Genomic DNA, 14208 nt, shown 5'->3' on the forward strand with positions numbered 1-14208 from the left:
CGGCCTCCCAAAGTGCTGGGATTACAATCGTGAGTCACCACACCTGGCCTTTCAACGGACATTTATTAAGAATTGACTATGTACCAGGCTCTTTTCTAAGAACTGGTGATACGGCAATGAAAAAATAGGCCAATTCCTTGCTCTATGGAGCTCAATGGGGTAGATAGAAAATGAAGAAATAAAGCAGTAGTACATCCAGGGTGCACTCAGCTGCAAGTAACAGAATATATGACATAAAGATATAAATAATCTCATGTAATAGAAGGTCTGCAGGTAGGCAGTCCCAAGAGTTAGCTCAGGACGCATAGATAAGGATCCCAAATGCTTTCCATTCTTCTGATCTACCTTCCTCAGATGTTGGCTTTTTTGTCCTGAGGCTGTGTCGTTCAGATCCAAAGACACAAAGTAGGAGAGGTGGCTCTTTTATGTTTCTTTTCATGAGGAAGCAAAATCTTTTTCAAAAACCATCAAGCAGACTTTCCTTTACATCTCAGTGGCCATAAATGGATCATATGGCATCCCTAGGAAAGCAAGTACAGTCACATGCTGCATAACAAGATTTCAGTCAACAATAGACTGCATACAGGATGGTGATCCCATCATCTCATAATGAAGCTGAAAAATTCCTATGACCCAATGACATCATAGCCCCCACGATATCAACCCAATACCTTTTCTATGTTTAGATATGTTTAGCTACACAAATACTTACCATGTTTACAACTGCCCACACTATTCAGTATGGTACATGCTGCACAGGTTTGTAGCCTAGAAGCCATAGGCTGTACCATATAGCCCACCTAGGTGTGTAGTAGACTATACCATCTAGGTTTGTGTAAGTACTTTCTATTATGTGGGCACAGTGATAAAATTGCCTAATGGTGCATTTCTCAGAAGATATCCCCATCATTAAGTGATGCATAATGGTATTTGTCTTTTTTGACTGCTATCATGGGAGGTAGAATTTTCTAACAAAGAAGAAAGGGGTGGGAATAGCTATGAGCAGATAATCAACAGTGTCTACCATGGCTGCTCTAAAGAAAAACTAAGACATGCCTGTAGCTAGGCTGAATTGTGGAGTCCTGGGTAAGACATTTGCCTTTCTGAGCCTCAGTTTCCTCATCTGAAGAATATTCTCTAGGATCTTTTCCGACCTTTAATATCCTCCTATTTTGTTTGTGATTCTGGGAATCTATAAAAACAATTTGAGCAAGGCAACCAAAAGACTAGTGTATTACTCCATTCTCACCTTGCTATAAAGAAATACCTGAGACTGGGTAATTTATAAAGAAAAGAGGTTTAATCAACTCACAGTTACACAGGCTGTACAGGAAGCATGGTTGGGGAGGCCTCAGGAAACTTACACAATCATAGCAGAAAGTGAAAAGGAAGGATCCACAGTCTTACATGGCTGGAGCAGGAGGAAGAGAGAGAAGGAGGAAGTACAACACACTTTTAAACAACCAGATCTCATGAGAACTCACTATCGTGAGAACAGCAAGGGTGAAATCCACCCCCATGATCCCATCACTTCCCACCAGGTCCCTCCTCCTTCACTAGGGATTACAATTCAACACGAGATTTGGGTTGGAACACAAATCTAAACCATGTCAACTAGCACTATGTTTGGATATGGAAATGGAGAAAGGAGGATGAATATAAGATACATCTGATAATAAAATCAGTAAGCAGTGTCACACAATTGAATGTGAAAGATGGAAAGTGGAGTCAATATGTCACAACTGCTTTCTACATCCACCTAGGGAATGAGTAAATGGCCTCCCATGATAGGAGATATGTTTTTGAGGAGAAATTATTTTTCAGATTTTACACTTAAAAAAGTATTTCCAGCCAGGCACAGTGGTTAATGCCTGTAACCCCAGCACTTTGGGAGGCTGAGGCGGGCAGATCATGAGGTCAGGAGATCGAGGCCATCCTGGCTAACAAGTTGAAACCCCATCTCTACTAAAAATACAAAAAATTAGCCGGGCGTGGTGGCACGTGCCTGTAGTCCTAGCTACTTGGGAGGCTGAGGCAGGAGAATCGTTTGAACCTGGGAGGTGGAGGTTGCCGTGAGCCAAGATCACACCACTGCACTCTAGTGTGGGCGACAGAGCAAAAAAACAAAAAAGTATTTCCTGTATGTTTTCATTTTCACATGGAGAAAAAAAATCATATGACTCAGCAACTTATCAACAATATTGTTATTGAAATTGTAATTAAGGCCGGGCGCGGTGGCTCACGCGTGTAATCCCAGCACTTTGGGAGGCCGAGGTGGGCGGATCACGAGGTCAGGAGATGGAGACCATCCTGGCTAACACAGTGAAACCCCGTCTCTACTAAAAATACAAAAAATTAGCCAGGCGAGGTGGCGGGCGCCTGTAGTCCCAGCTACTCGGGAGGCTGAGGCAGGAGAATGGCCTGAACCCCGGGGGGCGGAGCCTGCAGTGAGCCGAGATCGCCCCACTGCACTCTAGCCTGGGCGACAGCGAGACCCTGTCTCAAAAAAAAAAAAAAAAAAAAGAAATTGTAATTAGATAATTATTTTCATGATTCTTTGTGTCATGTTTTGCTACCTGCTAGACTACAAGTTTCATGAGGGCAGAAACCATGCTTTTTCTCTTACTACATATCCAAGATATGTGGGCTGTAGTGACTTACATATAATGGGCATTCTTGCATTCATTTATTCATTTATTTGTTAATGTTTTACTAAAGAACAAATAACTAAATCAAAAAGTCTTGTAATGACTTTTTGGAAATACTTTGCATAGCTGATTTGGTAGTGCTATATCCTTACAGATGGAGGGGAATTATTCTTAATTTGTGACAGTCTCAGATGCACGTCTGGAGAAACTACTGCAACTTTCTGTTTAGGTTCTTAAGAAAAGAATGTGTATGTGTATGTATTCCAGTATTGTCTTAAGTAACATTGAAATCAGAAGTTCAGAAACTGACCTAGTGACTTTGTAGTTCTAAAATGAAATGTGTGCCATCAAGTAAGTGTGTTCAGAAACTATATGCCATTGGTTTGAATATTCTTATATCGATTTGTTTGACAGTTGTATTAGTCCATTTTCACACTGCTATAAAGAACTATCTGAGACAGGGTAATTTACAAAGAAAAGAGGTTTAATTGATTCACAGTTCTGCATGGCTGGGGAGGCCTCACAAAACTTACAATCACAGTGAAAGGCAAAGGGGAAGCAAGGCACATCTTACATGGTGAGAGAAAGACAGAGAGAGAGCACAACAAGGGGCAGGTGCTACACACTTTTAAACAATCAGGTCTTGTGAGAACTCTATCATGATACAGCACTAGGGAGATAGTGCTAAATCATTAGAAACCACCCCCATGATCCAATCACCTCCCACTAGGCCCCCCCTTCAGCACATGGGGATTACAACTTTACATGAGATTTGGTGGAGGCACAGACCCAAACCATAAGAGTCAAAGGGAAAAGTAAAAAAGTCATGTTAAAATGCTATAAATGTCTTTCTTAAGGTTCCCAATAATTCTACAATCTATCAAAACATTACCTAAGTTAAATAATTCAAAGGATTCAACTTTAAAAGGAGTACAAAAGATAATTCGCCAAAAGTGAAAATAAGGAAAATTTTTAGACACCTTGATTTCTTTGTTAATTAAGAGGAATACAATATCAGATCTTTGAAAACTAACATCAGAACAAGAGGTTATTGAAAAGTAACAAATATATCCAAAAAAGTTCAGTAAGATATTTAATAGAGCTATTAAAATATTTTTTCCTCACAGCTAAAGATTATTCTAGTCTGTAAATTTATTTTCTGAAATGCCATAGAATTGTCAGTGGGGATAAAGAGGAAACTGGTAAAATGGTATGTTTCTGGAAAGACTCATTTTAAGAACCCCAATGTCCCCCAAGTGTATTTCCTACAAGAAAGAACTTTTTAATACCTATTGTTGCACTAGTGAGGCTCAGCTAGTTCACCATCTGATTAAGTGATGAAGCATGGCTGGGGAGGCCTCAGTTTATAGGGATGTAGCCCTGATGGTATAGAGGAAGGCTAGATACTTAGAAGAAAAGACCTCCTTGCATATAAGATCTATAGATTAAACTTGGAGTTCATTGAGAAACTGAAACCTGGGTTCTAAAATATCCACAATTAAAGGGGTCAACTATCATTTCTAAGTCTAAAAATAGTCCAGACCTATTTTATCCTTATTAATTTTGTTTTCAGAGAGAAAGAATACTTTTTCTTTTAATTTTCAGTTTTGGAATCTTGCATTAATCACTTCCCAACCTAGTCTTTAAAATTTTCACATTTTTTGCAAACATAGAATTATGTATTTGCTTAAGAAATCTGGAAGTCTGCTACCTATACATAAGTAATAGAATCATCATGTGAGCAAATGATAATAGGAATCCCCTTTGCACATTCACAAATTACTCGAATAATAGGTCTGTACAGAGTTCATCGCTAAGGTAGTTAATTGCCCTTCTGGAATTACAGAGTTAGCCTTGTTGGGAGTTTGCTAAACCAAAGTTCTTCTCCGGGCTGCTCTTCATAAGGATGTAGCAGAAAACACGATGCAAATAAGGGTTGGGCCCCAACTTCCCTGTCTTTTTTTAGGCCCACATTCCAAAGCCTTTTTGGCTTAGGCGGTTATGTATGGCTTCACATCACTAAGTCCTTGAGTGACCTCTAGGACAGGAGGAGAAATACTATTTACCAGCACTATCGATGACAGGCTCTGTGTGTTGGCCTCTAAAATACACATTGTTCCATTTAATCTTCCAACAAAGCTAAGAGGTAGATATCATTGTCCTCATTTTATCTATGAGTAAACAGAGTTTTCTTTTTAAAATTATTATGACTATTATTTTATTTCAGTAGGTTTTTGAGGAACAGGTGGTGTTTGGTTACATGAATAAGTTCTTTGGTGATGATGTTTGAGATTTTGATGCACCCATCACTTGAGCAGTGTATGCTGCACTGTACCCAATGTGTAGTCTTTTATCCCTCACTCCCCTCCCACCATTTCTCTGAGTCCCTGAAGTGCATTGTCTCATTTTTATGCCTTTGCATCATCATAGCTTAGCTCCCACTTATGAGGGAGAACATACGATGTTTGGTTTTCCATGCCTTAGTTACTTCACTTAGAATGATGGTCTCCAATTCCATCCAGGTTGCCACGAATGACGTTATTTCATTCCTTTATATGACTGAGTAGTATTCCATGGTATATATATATATATATATATATATATATATATATATATATACCATTATTTCTTTATCCACTCATTCATTGATGAACATTTAGGCTGATTCCATATTTTTGCAATTGCGAATTGTGCTGCTATAAACATGCATGCCTAAGAGTCTTTTTCGTATAATGACTTCTTTCCCTCTGGGTGGAAACCCAGGAGTGCAATTGCTGGATGAAATGGTGGTTCTACTTTTAATCGTTTAAGGACTCTCCACACTGTTTTCCATAGTGGTTGTACTAGTTTACATTCACACCAGCAGTGTAAAAGTGTTCCCCTTTCACCACATCCACACCAACATCTATTATTTTTTGATTTTTTGATTATGATCATTCTTGCAGAAGTAAGGTGGTATTTCATTGTGGTTTTGATTTGCATTTCTCTGATCATTAGTGATGTTGAACATTTTTTCATATGTTTGTTGGTCATTTGTATATCTTCTTTTCAGAATCATCTTTTCATGTCCTTAGCCCACTTTTTGATGGGACTATTTGTTTTTTTCTTGCTGATTTGTTTGAGTTTCTTGTAGACTCTGGATATTAGTCCTTTGTTGGATGTATAGATTGTGAAGATTTTCTCCTACTCTGTGGGTTGTCTTGAGGAAACAGAGCTTTCTGTGGCAACATGGTAGCCCTCCTTAAAGCCTGACAAGGAAAATAATACATCTATGGTCCACATTTGTTGCTTCCACCCTTGGTAATAATGTCTTAAATAACATTGAAATCACAAGCTCAGGAATTAAAGCTGACTATTGTTAAATCAATGTTTAGTAACAAAACATTGCTGTGACTAAAACTTCTTTATTAATAGAGTCCTGAACTTGATATCTGTTTATGTGTGATTACATACCAGATTGGAAAATGCCAGTTCTGTATTGTATTGCTTAAATTTACTTGTAGGAATCAGGACAGTGTTGTTATCCAAATATTTAATCTTCTATTACATACAAACATTCTATTATTGTATCATATGAGTTTTACTTAATCTCATACTTCTTTGGTGACTATAGTTTAGGAACGTTTTGTGAGTGTGTGTATATGCATGTGAGTGCCTGTTTGTGCACACTATGATGATTTAGGGTGGGTTTCAAGTGGGTATACTTTGTGAGGTGTTTTCTCTTGTTTCCATTTGGTTATGGATATTTGTAATCCCACAACTCGATTGTAAGAGTTAATAAAGAACCAGCCCTATCTGTGAAAGGAAAAGAAATATAGTTGCTTCTTTTTGTGACCACTCTTGCCTGACATTGTATTCACTGATGAGGATTTGAGATGCCTGATACCTCAGATATCAGTTTATCACCAATATTGCAGAATGTGTCACAGTAGGAAGGCCTCAGAGGCTCATAGTCAGTGCCAGAGTCCTCATTATGGGTTTCTCTGACTCAGCCAGAGCTGGAGTACATCTCTTGCTCAGAATGTTCTGGTGTGATTTTGAAACACTGGTTTTACAGAGGCAGTTTCCTTTTAAATGAGAAAAATAAAAGAAATCCTAAAAGTACTTCATGAAAAAAAACCAGATTCTTCTGAAAAAATAGATACACAAATAGATTTTCAGGAAGACTGTGTTTTCATACAAGTCTATGAATATTTAAATAAAGCTTATAAAGAAAAGATTTGTATTTTCCTCCATATTCTATAGGATAATACCAATAACAAGTTTTTTGCTTTTTGGTTCTATGAAATATGATTTATGTTTATGAAGAGGCTACTTCAATATCATAAGGTAATGAAAAAAGAATAAAACTATTCCTATAGGATGTCCTGTTTTGTGGGTGCCAACATATATACAGCAGTTAGATGTTTTTAAAAAAAGTTTTTTCCTAATTTTGGAGATAAGGGGATTTCAAATTAGCAAATGGAGTGAAAATTATATTACTTGATATCCAACTAATAATAACCAATTCATAATAATAGTAGCTATAACAACCAATTCATAATGATCCTTACAATCATATAGTGCTAACTACTTGCCAGACACTGTTCTAAGAGCTTTACAGATGTTATTTTATTTAATCTTTTAAACAGTCCCATGAAATAGGTATTGTTGTTCAAATTTTACATATGAGGAAACTTAGACACAAGTTACCAGTTATATCTTGTCCAATGTCACATTTTAGTAGAGCTGATTTGAATGCAGTCAGTGTTATGCTACAGTTTGTGCTCTTAACTACTATATCTACTGGTTTGTTCCAATTTGACCATAAGTAGTAGTTAAAAACTTGCTAAAAAAAAATTGTACACATTGGCAGGGCGCAGTGGCTCATGCCTGTAATCCCAGCACTTTGGGAAGCTGAGGTGGGCAGATCACGAGGTCAGGAGATCGAGACCATCCTCGCTAACACAGTGAAACCCCATCTCTACTAAAAATACAAAAAAAAAAAAAAATTAGCCGGGCGTGGTGGTGGACACCTGTAGTCCCAGCTACTCAAGAGGCTGAGGCAGGAGACTGGTGTGAACCCGGGAGGTGGAGCTTGCAGTGAGCCGAGATCGCGCCACTGCACTCCAGCCTGGGCAACAGAGCAAGACTCCGTCTTAAAAAAACTGTACACATTGGGCAAAGATTTCATGATGAAAACATCAAAAGCAGTTGCAACAAAAGCAAAAACTGACAAACTGGATCTAATTAAACTAAAGAGCTCCTGCAAAGCAAAAGGAGCTATCATCAGAGACAATCTACAGTATGGGAGAAAATTTTTATAATCTATTCATCTGACAAAGGTCAAATATCCAGAATCTACAAGGAATTTAAACAAATTTACAAGAAAAAAACAAACAACCCCATTAAAAAGTGGGCAAAGGACATGAACAGACATTTCTCAAAAGAAGACATACATGCTACCAACAGACATGAAAAAAAGCTCAATATCACTGATCATTAGAGAAATGCAAATCAAAACCACAATGAGATACCACCTCACACCAGTCAGAGTGGCTATTAGTAAAAAAGTCAAAAAACAACAGATGCTGGCGAGGTTGCGGGGGAAAAGGAATGCTTTTACACTGTTGGTTGGAGTGTAATAGTTCAGCCGTTGTGGAAGACAGTGTAGTGATTCCTCAAAGACCTAGAAGGAGAAATGTCATTTTACCCAGCAATTCCATTACTGGGTATATACTCAGAGGGATATAAATCATTCTATTATAAAGATACATGCACGTGTATGTTCACTGCAGCACTATTCACAATAGTAAAGACATGGAATCAACCTAAATGCCCATTAATGATAGACTGGATAAAGAAAATATGGTACATATACACCATGGACTACTATGCATCCATAAAAAGGAATGAGATCATGTTCTTTGCAGGGACATGGATGTGGCTGGAAGCCATTATCTTCAGCAAACTAACACAGGAACAGTAAACCAAACACCACATGTTCTCACTTATAAGTGGGAGCTGAATGATGAGAACACATGGACACATGCAGGGAAACCACACACACTGGGGCCTTTCAGAGGTGGGGGGTTGGGCGGAGCATCAGGAAGAATAGCTAATGGGTGCTTGGCTTTTTACCTAGGTGACGGGATGATCTGTGCAGCAAACCACCATGACACATGTTTACTTATGTAACAAACGTGCACAACCTGCATATGTACCCCTGAACTTAAACATTGAAGAAAAGAAAAAAAGTTGCTAAAAAAATTGTACACATATTTCTCTGGACATCTTAATCATTAAATAAAGGTATGATTTTCTTTTCTTTTTTTTTTTTCTTTTTGAGATGGAGGGAGTCTAACTTTGTCGCCCAGGCTGGAGTGCAATGGCGTGATCTCGGCTCACTGCAACCTCTGCCTCCTGGGTTCAAGTGATACTTCTGCCTCAGCCTCCTGAGTAATTGGGACTACAGGCGTGTGCCACCACGCCCAGCTAATTTTTGTATTTTTAGTAGAGACAGGGTTTCACCATATTGACCAGGCTGTTCTCAAACTCCTGACCTCATGATCTTCCCTCCTCCGCCTCCCAAAGTGCTAGGATTACAGGCATGAGCCACCACGCCTGGCCAAGGTACCATTTTCTTATCTTAACCTTTTGTTTGACTGTCTTTTCTTTAATTTTTAGATCATTCCTTCTCTCTTTCTCTCTTTCTCCCTTCCTTCCTTCCTCCCTCCCTCCCTCTCTCTTTCTTTTTTTCTTTCTTTCTTTCTTTCTTTCTTTCTTTCTTTCTTTCTTTCTTTCTTTCTTTCTTTCTTTCTTCTTTCTCTCTCTCTCTCTCTCTCTCTTTCTTTCTTTCCTTCTTTATTTCATTCTTTCACAAGGTTTCAGTCTGTTGCCTGATTTTGGCTCACTGCAGCCTTGACCTTCCTGGAATCAGGTGATCCTCCCACCTCAGCCTCCAGAGTAGCTGGGAATATAGACACATGCTACCACACCTGGCTAATTTTTGTGTTTTTGTGTAGAGATGGGGTTTTGCCACGTTGCCCAGGCTGGTCTTGAACTCTTAGGCTCAAGTGATCCTCCTGCCTCAGCCTCCTAAAGTGCTGGGATTATAGGCATGAGTTTCCGTGCCCAGCCAGACCTTTCAATTTTGCCTACATGCACAAAGATGTCAGGAGTTCAGAACTGATAAGGATGCACTCTTTTCATAATAGATGCTTAATAACCATCTTTTAAATGAAAGAATGAATACAGTTTCATTGGTCTTAAAGAGAGGCTTTAATTTTCCCTTTCTTATACTAACAACCTCAAATAGAACCAGACATTTTAAGGTCAACATATAATATACAAAGGATATCTATTGTTTTCCTCTGCCTAGCATTCTTCCTTTTTTCTGGTAGAAGAATTCATCTTTTCTATGAAGAAGCCATTCCACGTGTAGAGGTGGAGCTGTTCCTCCTGCCCCTTACTTACACATGAATCTGGCCTGGACTTAGCTAATCAGAGTCTACCTTCCCCTAATCACAGTGATTGGTTCAGGGCTGTGTATATGACCCAAGCAGGACTGTGCCTAACTTACCGTCTCCCAGCTTCAAACCCATCCTTCTTTTCCTTGCTTTGGGATGTTGGAACTGAGCCCTGTAAACATTTCTCGTATGCTTGCTAGTGGAATGTTAAACTGCACCAATCGAGAACAATGGGGTGTCCCTGCAAGGCAATAGCAGCACAAGAACCTTCCCTTCCAGGTCCTGGTCCTACATTATTATTATATATATGTATATAATATGTTGCATATTAAATATATAACATTATTGTTCTTATTAATTAGGGTGGGAGCCCAGGGGCTGCACCAGGGAGCTCTAGTTGTATCCTCGGGCCACGTGCTCCCCATCTGCAACCACTTTTCAGCAGCTGTGCTCAGCCACACCCTTAGGCAGCAGTGGGCTGCTTCAACAGACAAGTTACAGCCCGTCCACACCCTCCTTCAATTGCAAGCTGCTTCTATAGACTGGCTGTAGTCTGTGACCTATGGCAAATTGACTTACCACCAGCAGGCTTCTGGCTCCTGCATTAGCCACATCATTTTCTTTCTTTTTTTTTTTTTTTTTTTGACTCAGCCAGCTCTCCAGAATGTTTAATTCACTAATATCAGGCCAATCAATAAGCCATAGAGTTGGACCGTAAGGCTACTGTTAGCCTTTCTCTCTTTTTTTTTATTATTATACTTTAGGTTTTAGGGTACATGTGCACAATGTGCAGGTTTGTTACATATGTATACAGGTGCCATGTTGGTGTGCTGCACCCATTAACTCGTCATTTAGCATTAGGTATATCTCCTAATGCTGTCCCTCCCCCCTCCCCCAACCCCACAACAGTCCCCGGAGTGTGATGTTCCCCTTCCTGTGTCCATGTGTTCTCATTGTTCAATTCCCACCTATGAGTGAGAACATGCGGTGTCTGGTTTTTTGTCCTTGCGATAGTTTACTGAGAATGATGTTTTCCAGTTTCATCCATGTCCCTACAAAGGACATGAAGCCACATCATTTTCAAAGAGGTCTCAGCCTCATCCTTCAATAGGAGAGGGCTTCTTTAGTCTTTGGTGCCTTTATTGTTAATTCATCCTGAGCCTACAATTAGTAGCTGCTCTTTTGTACCTGCTATTTCTGGACTCAATAGCGTCCTTGTGTGTGTGTGATGTTTTGGTCACTTATTTGAAAAAGTTGCAGGGAATGTTAACTTTTACTGAACCATCTTCTACTGCTCTGGTTAAAAATTGTTTTGTTAAATTTTTCCTGTTCAGATAACCAGTGTGGTTTCTGTGTCCAGAATGGATCCTGACTGATATAAATGTCCTCTAAAATTTTATACAGGTTCTGCGAAAAAAACGATGATCTTTATCTTCTTACTGGATTGAGAGCTGTAAGTATAAGGTAGACAGAAGCTGCTTGATGCCATTGTCCCCAGTGACAGAGAGGGAGGCTATTTTCAGTTAAAAAAAGAAAAAGATGAGGTCATGCACAGAGAGAGAAATAGATGTGAGATAATTGAGGATGGAGAGAATTCTGATGTCATCATTTGACCCCTTGGATCCAGCCATGCCTGAAGATAGCTCTCCAGTCATATAAACCAATAAATTCTTTTTCTTAAGTAAGTTTGGGTTGGATTTCTGTCTCTCGAAGTTGAAAGAATACTAATTATGATAAAAAGTAGCCTTGCCACAAAGAAAATAACCACTCATCCACCTTTCATTTTCTGTTTTAAAAGTACCTTTAATTTTTAAAAGGATTGCTTTTTTAGCTTTTATGCGTAACCTACTGAAGGCTGTCTGTCAGCCCTCCTTCACTGAAGGGGTGTTGGGGCGGTGCATCGACGTGTCCATGACAGTGGTAACTTGCTTTGTCTAAGGAATCAGAGAGGACCTCCCTAAGAAAGTGACCACCCGGCTGAGAACTGAAGGATGTGTTAGAGTTGTCCAACTCTAACAGAGTTAAAGAGTCAAAGAGGGGATTTATTAATCTGATCATCCAACCAACACTGTGTACTTTCTCTCCTTCTCATGTGCAAAGTATTATGGTGGATGCTAGGGATACAAAGCTGAGTATGTTCCCCTGTTTTAAGGAGGCTGTGTTATCTATGTCTTGTGTTTTCTGTAATCTGATGCTTTGACATCTGGGGACTTGCTGACCCTGAAGGGATGTCCCCTCCCAGAGTTCGTTAATTTCTAGAGCTAGTAAATACCTCACCTGAAAGTATAACTTTCAGCTGCAAACCAACCAATCCAGATCCCATACCCCTCTACCTTCTTTATGTCATGTTCCTGGCCATCTGCCCCAATCACTCCAGAGCCAAGTGCTAGGCAATTAGGCCAGTCTCTATGCTCCAGAGCCTGCTGAAATTATTCAAACTAGCCAATCCTAAACCTGGTTACCCTGTGTCATCTCTTCCTGCCTGTGGAAACTACAATAAAAGCTCTTGCCCACAATTTCCCCCTATCTCTGCCTCCTGACCAACCCTGGTGCTTCCCTGTGTCTCCCCCGACTCCCTTGTAAGACATGATATGCCCCTTCCTCCCTTCTTCCTGGGATCTGTCAGTAAAACGAAGCCATCTTTTCACTGGCAATAGTCTTCCAATCTGTTGGCCTTATGGAACCTCAAATTTTCTATCAATATACTATATTTTAAGACAGACCATACTAAGGAAACTTTAAAACTTTTTCATAGTCTCAACTAATCAAAAGCTTTTTGAAAACAGACCACACGTCTGCCTTATCCATTACTATATCCTCAATAGTAACTCATTTGTTAATTGCCTCATAGGATTTTTGAGCACTGTTCATCTAGTATCACTTATATTCATTTTTTCTTTCTAATTTCCACTAACTCCACTCCACTTCAGGATTTTTTTTTTTTTTTAAGATGAAGTCTTGCTCTGTTGCCCAAGCTGGAATACAGTGGTACAATCTTGGCTCACCATAATCTCAAACTCCTGGGCTCAAGTGATCCTCCTGCCTCAGCCTTCTGAATAGCTAGGACTACAGAGGTGCATGCCACCATGCCCGGCTAATTAAAAAAAAATTATAGAGAAAGGGTCTCGCTATGTTGCCCAGGCTCATCTTGAACTGCTGGCCTCAAGTGATCCTCCCACCTCAGCCTCCCAAAGCACTGGGATTACACATATGAGCCACCATGCCTGGCCTCTAGGCTTTCATGAAGCTCGTTCTTTTAGTTACTCCCTTTGTCTTTCCTTCATTAAGTTTGTGTCCACAGTCTGTTCAAATGACACCAGATCTACAAAGCCTCTCCTGACCCTCTCAACTCAGTGTACGTCCTCTGTTTCTTTAACTGATTAGTTTCATCTCCTTATTGTACACTCTGCTTCCTGTTCTAGTTATCTGCACCCTTTTCTTATTGCTGTACAGACTGTAATCTCTTTGAATCTCTTTGAATAAAGGAATCATACTTTAGACATCACTGTATTCTTAGCTCCTAGCACAGTGCCTGACAGATAGTGTTTCATAACTGTTGAACGCATAAAGAAATGATGAATTTTAAACTTCTTTAGGGCAGGGACTGTATTTTACTTTTCTTTCTTTTTTTTTCTTTTTTTTTGCAGACAGTCTCACTCTGTTGCCCAGGCTGGAGTGCAGTGGCACCATCTTGGCTCACTGAAACCTCTGCCTCTGGGGTTCAAGTGATTCTTGTGCCTCAGCCTCCTGGGTAGCTGGGATTACAGGCACGTGCCACCATGCTTAGCTAATTTTTTGTATTTTTAGTAGAGATGGGGTTTTGCCATGTTGTCTAGGCTAGTCTCGAACTCCTGGCCTCAAGTGATCTGCCCGCCTCAGCCTCCCAAAGTGCTGGGATTATTACAGGCATGAACCACCATGCCCAACCTGTAGTTTACTTTTCTATCTAAATCGTCGGATACCTACCACACATCTTGCCTGTGGATGATGAATAAATAGTGAATTAAGTAAGCCTATAAAGGAGGCAGAGTGAGTAGTATTAATAACTTCATTTGAAATAAAGAAACTGAGGTTCAGAGAAGTTAGTGCTTTTCTCAAGGTCACCAAGTTAA

Source organism: Symphalangus syndactylus, chromosome 10 (genome assembly GCF_028878055.3).
Source record: "Symphalangus syndactylus isolate Jambi chromosome 10, NHGRI_mSymSyn1-v2.1_pri, whole genome shotgun sequence".
NCBI classification, from domain to species: domain Eukaryota; kingdom Metazoa; phylum Chordata; class Mammalia; order Primates; family Hylobatidae; genus Symphalangus; species Symphalangus syndactylus.